Here is a 9,150-nt window from a genome sequence, read left to right as displayed (position 1 = left end):
CGTCGTCCTTCACGTTGGAAGGTCTCACACACTCTCAGAACATTTCTGGCTCTTCAATACTTCACACTGGTGTTTTGGATGTTTGACACCGATTATCTACGAATCACGAATACTGTGCACAACTGTTTTTGTTGATATCATCCGTCCGTTATCGATACTGGTTGTCTTACGTAAAATACCTCTTTAACTGGACTGATCCTGGATTATGCAGAAGGCTTGAACAAATCCAACGCACTAAATAACACAAATATTCTTTAATAACTCTTGTGATAGAATAGCTTCACATATAAAAATGATGGATGCATGTAAATTAGGTTTCTTGGATTTCCTCTGACTTGCGATCAGAAAAAAGTACATTTTCCTCAAAGCCTTATTTTTCTGTTGTTGCTTTCGAAGTTGATCTGCTCCTCGCTGCCACTTGGCTCCTTTGATGACTGACGAAACACAAACCGTGTCATTTTGGCTGCGCTGCACAATCAGAGCCGATCCAACAGCTTTGATTACATTTTTAAAAAAACGAAAATTACAGTTTGTGTCAGACGGACCGAGGAGTTTGGCCTCGTTGTGAATCAGCTTCTTTGTTTGCTCAAAGGAATCTGTGATTAAGTTTACCTGTCATCACACACACACACACACACACACACACACACACACACACACACACACACACACACACACACACACACACACACACACACACACACACACACACACACGGTTGACCAATCAGTAGTCAGAGCAGAAAGCTGTGCTGCTCCGTTAGTGGACGATGAAATGGAAGGTAACTGATTCATATCATGAAATATGGCAAAGCAAGAGAGAACTAAAAACTACAGCTTTTATTTTTTTTGTCATGAATAACAATTGCTAGGTCTCTGCAGTAGAATCTGTTCTCGATGAGCGACTCCTGGTTGAATCTGCATCTGTTTGAGAAAGTTCTGCTAACTTGTGTTTGTCGGATTCAAGTTTCCACCCTTCACGGGGAGTTGATTTAGAGAAGGCAGTGAAATTAGGGCACAACAATAAAAAGTGTATTTATTCTTTCATTCAGACCAAAGAGCAGCAAATGTAATCACTAATCTTTAAACATTTATAAACTGAAATACCAACTGGACGCGGCTTCATATTTGCCTCAATTTAACTTTGAGAAACAAAGTAATAAAGTTGGAATGATGGAAAACAACATTTTACTCAAAGTCAACCTTGGTAAAAGTTTGATAAACCCAAAAACTTAAGAAATTTAAAGTTTATTGTACTATTCATATCTGTGTTGCTCAAAGGCACTTCAGCAGCGTGTGTGTTTCCCAACGAGGCTGGAGACAAACCCCCCCCCCCCCGCCCTCCGCCTGTCCTCTGCAGGACTACAGCTGAATCTGGTCGACTTTCACGTTTGATTTTCCTGCTGCTGAATAAATCACTGGCTCTCCCCCGTGCACGCTGCAGGACTTTCATCATCCCTCAGATCTGCAGGAGATTCAAAGCTCTTTCACACAGATCAAGTCCAGAATAAAGATAAAAGGTGATAAAGGTTTCGAGGAAGCCCTGCCTCACTGTCGTCTCTTCGGCCATGTGTTCTCTTTATTACCGTATTCTTACGAGGGGTAGAAATCACAAACATTAAAGATATAAAACGTAAAACAATTCTTTATTAAAATGTCAAAAAACGTACATTAGCACCCAAACATTTCTCCAACCTCTATATTTTTTACAATAACAATTAGGACTGAATTTAACAAATGAAACCATGATGACTTGTCGAAAAAAAATATTGACGTGACTGAGAGATTATGGAGCCACAGATTTACAGTCTATGGTTCAGCTGCATTAATAAGAAGTGGAGAGACTCTGCTGGAAGTAATATAATTAACAGTTTGCTTTAAAAAAGGCATAAAACTGCAAAAAAAACACAGTAATCTTATGAATAAAGCCAAAGACTTTACTGTGGGACCATGATAAATATCCGTATCAGCATTCTTTATGATAATATCAGCATGAGAGGAGCAGCCGGCTGCCTGCTCCTCTCTGACTCCTGCAGATCTCGTGCAGTTTAATTAATGACTTGATAAGTGCTGAGGTGTTTCAGGGGAGCGCAGGCATGGAGCTCCACTGGCTGGGGAGGGAGGAGCAGGATTTCTCTCCACCTGCTTCTCCATATGCTCGCATCTTGTTGTGTTTTTTCCCGCTTTGTATTTGTCCTGCTTTTCCATCTGGTTTACACACACACACACACACACACACACACAAACCAGTAGCTTGGCAGACACTTGACCGTGGGGGCTTGTGGGTAGAGGAGTGTGTTAGTGTTATTTCATCTCTCTAAGAAGCAGCAGCGGTTCCACTCGTATCGGGACGTTTGTCAACCGGCGTCTCCGTGAGACGATCTGTGAGTCGGCCGCTCGGCGCCGTCAGAGCAACACACACGGTTGTGTTGCTCTGAATGTGTTGTATCAGATCTCGTCAGTGAGCAGGTGAAGAGCGATGAAGAGGAGCAGCGTTTGGCTTTTCACTGTTGGATTTATATCTCCTGCTGTTGGTCGACAGTGACTTTGAGCTCACTCTTTAAATCTTTTGTTTACAAGCACGATACCTGTGTATACAGATCAAAGATTGTATATAATGACACGAGGCTGGCTGCGGTACATTCTCCATGTTAGTGGACGGGACATTGACCAAAGATAAGATAAGATTTATTGATCTCACGTTGGGGAAATTCACTTGTTACAGCAGCAGATAGTGAAAACGAGGTAGACAAGAGAACATGTGAAAGTAAAAATGGAATAAAACAGGCAATAAATCAAATCTACACATTTCAACCTCTCTGTGCAGGAGAAGGGAAACTGCAACACTAACAGATGCAAACTAAATACAAGAAGAAAAGATAATTCTTCAGGTCAGGTTCGTATAGTTCTTGGATTTGCATCTGCATCCTTGAATCAGCCGCCCACAGGGAGACGCTCTTTCTAGTTCTGCCTCCGTTTCCTCATTAAGTTCAATATTTCCTCTTCTTCATCACGTGCACACGGACACAGTCTCACTCTGTGTTTTCAGTTTGGCAGGTTGAGGGTTAAAAACCACGAGTCATTTGGGTTTGTGCCTCCGTGTGAAGAGCAGACATCTGTTCGGGAGGAGAACTTATCATTTTTAAACTTCAGGGTTCTGCACTAATAAATAAAACAAAACAATAAAAGATATGAGGTGACATTTTGTGAGCTTTAGAGATGCTTGTGAGTTCATTTTATTTGTCTGATATAGTGACTGCAGGCTCAAGGAAAGGATGCAGGCTACTATATTAAAACTTTTTTATTTGATATTTTTTCCTGTATAGATTTACAGCACTTTGTTATATTACAAATGATTGTTTTGGGCAAAAAATCTATAAACTCTCTCAGAATACAGAACTTAATTCAGTGAGCAGAATCAAAATCTAGGCCTGACTCTCGTCTTCAGACACAATCAATATAATTTAGTTCACGTTGCAGCAACATAACCTTCAAAACATTCACACCTACTTGAATTTCAGAGGCATTTCACTAAATCTTGGATAAAACTTTTGATATCAAGCTGCTGCCGACTGAGGTGTAGAGATGTTAATAGAGGACTTCTGCAGCCTGAGAACTCCTGGTTACTGAACCTTAAAACCGCCGCGTGTATTATTCAGAATTTAAGCAGCACAGCGGCTTCATTAGTTGCAATTAATTTCCCTAATTACACTTTTTAACAGGCCCTCCATTATTGCACCCTGTATTTTACAGCGGTGCCAGGTTTTATCTCGTTCTAATCATCTCGCCCTCAGCCTCAACGCTTACTCTATAAAAGGTTATTGTGATTTGGGTCGTTGGAAACGTTCGGGAAGGGGGGGGCGTTAGTAAGTAATTATGAATTCTTTATTCTGAGCAGCTTAAAGTCACAAAGGCATGAAGCAGCCCTGTCCTCTGCACTGAGTCTGGACCGTCTGAATGGAAGCTGCTCAGTGCCGAGGACCTTTCTGTTTTAATCTAACCCTCGTGATGAAGGTGCAGTTTATTCAAAAGGCTTTGAGGCTCAGAGGAGCAGGAGCTGAGACTCACTAAAATGAGGTGTTCATCCTTTTATGTGACGAAGAACACTGTGCCCAGATAACATCTGGATGTGGGCCACTTCAGGCAATGATGGGGCACCTCTGAGCTTCTTATGCCCGAACTACCTAAAGCCTGAAGTAAGCCATAGTGACTATGGCCCAAATAGGACAAAACTAATTTGTGCCGCCTATGGCCCAGATCTGGCACATCTGGCTGTCCTGCCACGTCAAAATGTAATTAATGAAACTTTGGGTGAAGGAAAAATTGGGAGAATTAGGAGAAAATCATACATATAGTACATATATACACTAAAATCAAGACATATTTTTGCATAACTAATCTTTTCAAATTAGATAAATTAAACTAAGGGAGATCTGCCTGTAATAAACACAGCATTGCTTCAGTCTGTCTGGCAGCAACATTTCTAAACTAATCCTAAAACAGTTTCACTTCTCGCTGCAGCCCTGGAGCCGTTAACAAGCCGCACATGGCTCAGACAGATTTTCCCGGCCTGATTAGGCAGCTCGCCGGTGATTGGTGCTGTTGATTGTGACTGATCCTGGTGGCTGTGATTGCCAGGACCTGTTGTGTTTGCAGAGACGTTAGAGAACACACGTCCTTGTGCCCAAATTAACTCTGCACAAGCATCAGAGCACGAGTGAGAGGATGTACGACTGAAACCTGCTGAATTAACAAGGGACCAGGACATGGAGGTGAGGAGTGTGCACGAGACATGCAGCGTACGTGGGAACGAGGAATGACATCCCCACTGAATAGGAAGCAGCTGGCAGCCGGGTGCTCAAACACAGATTGAGCTGCTGCATGGGAGCATCACTGAGCAGGATGGAGATACCGAGCTCAACCTGGTGGAGCGGAGCAGTGACACCAGGAACACAACTGGAAATAACACTGGAAACCAAGTCTGTGGAACAAGTCACCATCAAGTGTGACATACAAGGAGATTCACTGACCCCTGGAGTCGTAAGTTGACCTCAGGAGGAGATGCAACAAACAGCGGGTTCGACTCCAGGTCCTGAAACTGTACGAGCAACAGAAAGAGGGAGGCTGAGGATCAATGAGAGTCGGAGCCACAACCCAGGATGAAACGAGGAGGAGCATCTCTCAGGAAGATGGTCCCAGGGGAGGAGCCACTGCATGGGAGCGTGCCTCAGGCAGCAGAAGATGAGATGATGAAGAACATGGAGAAACAAGGTCCTCCATGGGTTGTATCATCAGCAGGGGCCGACCTATCAGAGGTCATGACCATGGCAGAACTAGACCAGGCCCTGAACACCACATCATGGTCTACCTCAACAGACAGGACCCAAGACGAAGGTTGTGCAAAGACGCCTCGGAGACAGTCCAGCACAGAGTTGCAGGGTGTGAGATGCATGCTGGGTAATACTTGACGTCTGTATGCTAATCTGCTCTAATATCTAATTAGCATTTGTCCTTGGTGGAGACTGGTGAACCCTCCGTAGAGTCTGTTGCTTACGGAGTGGGAGGATTAGTATCCGCCATCAGGTGCTGTAAACACACACACACACACACACACACACACACACACACACACACACACACACACACACACACACACACACACACACGATGATTCTTATTCCACACGGTGCACGAGTGTTAAAAGTGTTAATCTATAAATCAGGAAATATCTTTAAAATGTTAATTTCCAACTTAATTTATCCTGATCTTAACAAAATGTGGACAACATTTAACAGAAAAATAGATTAATAAGTGCTTCCTGTATTAAAATCAAGGAATTGTTTACCTCCAAACATCCTATTTGTGCCGTTTAATTGAAATATAAAAACCTCCTCTGGTGACGGAGAAAGAAAATGACAACCTGGTGGATCGTTCCTTGTTTCTTCATAATGCATCTGTCAGATCCTCCTCTCCTCTAATCAGTTCTCCTGCTTTCCTCAGTCGCTGCTCGTGTCACTAATGAGACGCTTCTGTACCTGTCGTGTCGTCCTGTCAGCTCCCACGTCTGCAGCAGAGGAGTCTCTGATGTAGCCGTTAAGCGAGTAACTGTCCCCCGCTGAAGGCTTCCTGTGATGGATTTAATGGCGTGAAGCTGGAGTCTCGTCCTCTTGTTTGGCCTGTAGGGGGAAAGTCTGCTGCTCTGGCCACTGAATGATCAATCTAATGTCCTTCGATCAGCGGATTGGCCTTTCTGGATAAATCTCATTAACTCCGGAACAAAGCATTCCCCCATCACTCATCAAGACAAAATGTCACGGTAAATTGGCCCCTTTGCTCCGTGTGCACTGAGAATTCATATGAGCCCATGAAACCAACGACTCGACTTCTGATCACCTGAACTTTACCTGCTCCTGCAAGATGTCCTCGTTAAAGGACAAGTCCCGGGTGACGTGTTACATCACACATGCTGCTGAGGAACAAACAGGAAGAGAGCGGCTGTCGAATGGATCTGAATGAGATCGATTCAAGGTCCAATTGAAGATTCGCTTTATCGTCAATCAGACACAGGACAAGGGCACAAAGAGAGAAATGACGTTGCAACCAGCTCACACATTAAATATAGAATTGATGGGTAAGAGAAAACATAGTGGTTATTTGTGTATGTTGAATAAATATATACATTAAGATATTGCACACAACTATATGGAATTACACACATTGAATAAATAAGATGTAAATATAAATTATTGCATGGATGAAACTGCACAAACAAATAATTAAATATTGATAAATACAACATATATGCTGTATTGTAAAGTACTGTAAACAGAGTATACTGAGAGTATGTAATGTATTATGAACAGAGAATATATAGAAAATCATCTGAGGGATGTTTATCAGATGTGAAGGAGGAAGACACAGGACGTCGAGCATTTTGCAGGTTTGTTGTTTTCAAACTTTGGTGGAAAAAGACACAGAAAGTACAGAACTTGGCTGATGTACTATCAGAGTGAAGTCGCTGTGTGTTCATCCTCCGTGTGTTTTCGCTTTTGCTCTTGAAAACGAGTCTTCAGAGCCTTCACCTTCAGGGAGGGAGGGAAAACTTCAAAGATAGAAACCATGAAGTAACTTCGAAGCATCTGGGATGGTGAGAGAGAAAAGTGAGTGAGGAAAACTGCAAAAACCTACAAAACTGAGAATCAATATCAGAGAGTTCACTGGATGTTCTGTTGTATTCGGGCCACGAGGCTTTTGTGCGTCTGCAGCCGAGTCTGTGCCAACAGGAACAATACAAACTGAAAGGCTGCCTGCCTCCTCACAGGTGGTGCAAATGAAAGTGTTGACATAATGTTGCACGAAGCTCATAAACAGAAAAAATGGGCCGTTTATTTCCCGGCTAAACAGCCGCGTGACCGCCTGTGACATTTCCAAGCAAATGTCATTTTAGCACTCAGAGGAGAGGGAGGTGAGGATTTAATTTATAAGTCGTTTATTGACCTGCAGCTCTCGAACAAAAGACAATAGCTGAGGTGAGAGAAATAGTTGATGATCCAAAGGTCGGGGGTGTGACACTGGAGTGAAGGTGAATGAGGATGTAAAGAAACTGATTGTTCACTAAAGGGTTCGTAGAGGACGGGTCTGGAAAGTGAAGCTAATGCGGAAGTGTCTGAAACCTAAATAGTTTGTTGCAGTCTATCCTGAACAAAGCCAGTTTTCTGTTTAGAAGCGAAACAGCAGGGAAGAGAATCCAGTTCTTCACCATTTGATAAATGCTGTGGCTCAACAATCAGATCACAGAAAGTTCAATCTTTTTCTGTTTTCATGTTTCCTGGACTCAGAGTGTTTCTGTCTGACTCCTCCAGCAGTCGGCTCTTCAAAGTGTCCGTCTGTGGCAGAATCGTAAAATGAAAGTTCATACTAAGTACACAGGTCTTTGTGTGTTTATTCCACCCAGAAAACATTAGTTTCTGCTGCCGGAGACATACGACACATTGTGTGCAAGTCATTTTCTAGGAAAAATCCTAAACAAGTCAGCAAATACATGAGAAAAGAGATTTTCAGTGGAACTTTCCCATTATCTTGTCTGTGCAGGGGGAGTCCCCGCTGATGAACAGCCTGGACGTTAATCGAGGCAGGAAGAGTCCGGTGCATTCAGAGCAGAGCTTCCCCCTGAACACAGGTGGAATAAATAACACAAAATGGTCGACCCTTTGTTCTAATGGCGACCATAAATAGGACAAAAGCATCCATAAACACAGAGCAGCGCTCGGCGGAGCAGAACAGCTTCCCGGGGGGTTTGATTCTGCTGTTGTGCTCCTCCTCCTCCTCCTGCAGCTCCTGCTCCAGCCTGGTTTGAATTGCTTTCCCATTATCGGCTGCAGAGAGGCCGCTCAGCTGGCAACACCTGCAGTCACTCAGACCAATCTTAATGGAGATCTCACTCCCAGACGGAACAATCTGTCCAATCACCAGTCGGGCAGCGAACGCCAACTGAAAACAGGACATTGTTAGGAGTTAATATCGAGTAACACACATAAACAGCTGCACTTTTACACAACGGACTGAAGCTCCATTGATTTCATGTTGCAGGGATTTCTTTAAATCGTCCCGTGATGTGGTGAAAGAGTTTTGAATCGTTCAAATTCAAATGAAAAGTTTAAATTTGAAGTATAAGTGAGAGTGAAATTCATAAGACTCAAAAGATCTCTTGCGGCCGTGTTGTAAATGTGAAAGAAACATAATTTAGACGCCTGCAGTTTATGAGCAAGTCGTAAAAAATTACAAGTCTCTCCTCAAAAAGTTCCACCATCGTTTTTGATCATGATTTCTGGAGGTGTTGTTCTGTTTTGTCCTTATCGAAATGAACACAGAGTATTCTCTGTCTGTTCCTCTGACGTCGAGCAGTAATGAGTAAGTATCTGATAGTAAATTAACGGCAGAATATTGCATCTCAACAAGGCTCTTTTATGGGATCGATCGGAGAGTCTCTGCACCGAGGTTTGACGAATGGAATCATTCTAGAACGATAAATTCGAAAAAACTCCATTTAACACGGACTGAAATCCAATAGATGAGAAGAATCACTGGGGCCACTGGTGTGTGACAGAGTGGAGACGTCAACCTTAAAAAAAAAAGTATTTTACATTTCATT

Source organism: Hippoglossus stenolepis, chromosome 12 (genome assembly GCF_022539355.2).
Source record: "Hippoglossus stenolepis isolate QCI-W04-F060 chromosome 12, HSTE1.2, whole genome shotgun sequence".
Lineage (NCBI taxonomy): Eukaryota > Metazoa > Chordata > Actinopteri > Pleuronectiformes > Pleuronectidae > Hippoglossus > Hippoglossus stenolepis.
The sequence above is the reverse complement of the archived record's forward strand: the minus strand, read 5'-3'. Positions refer to the sequence as shown.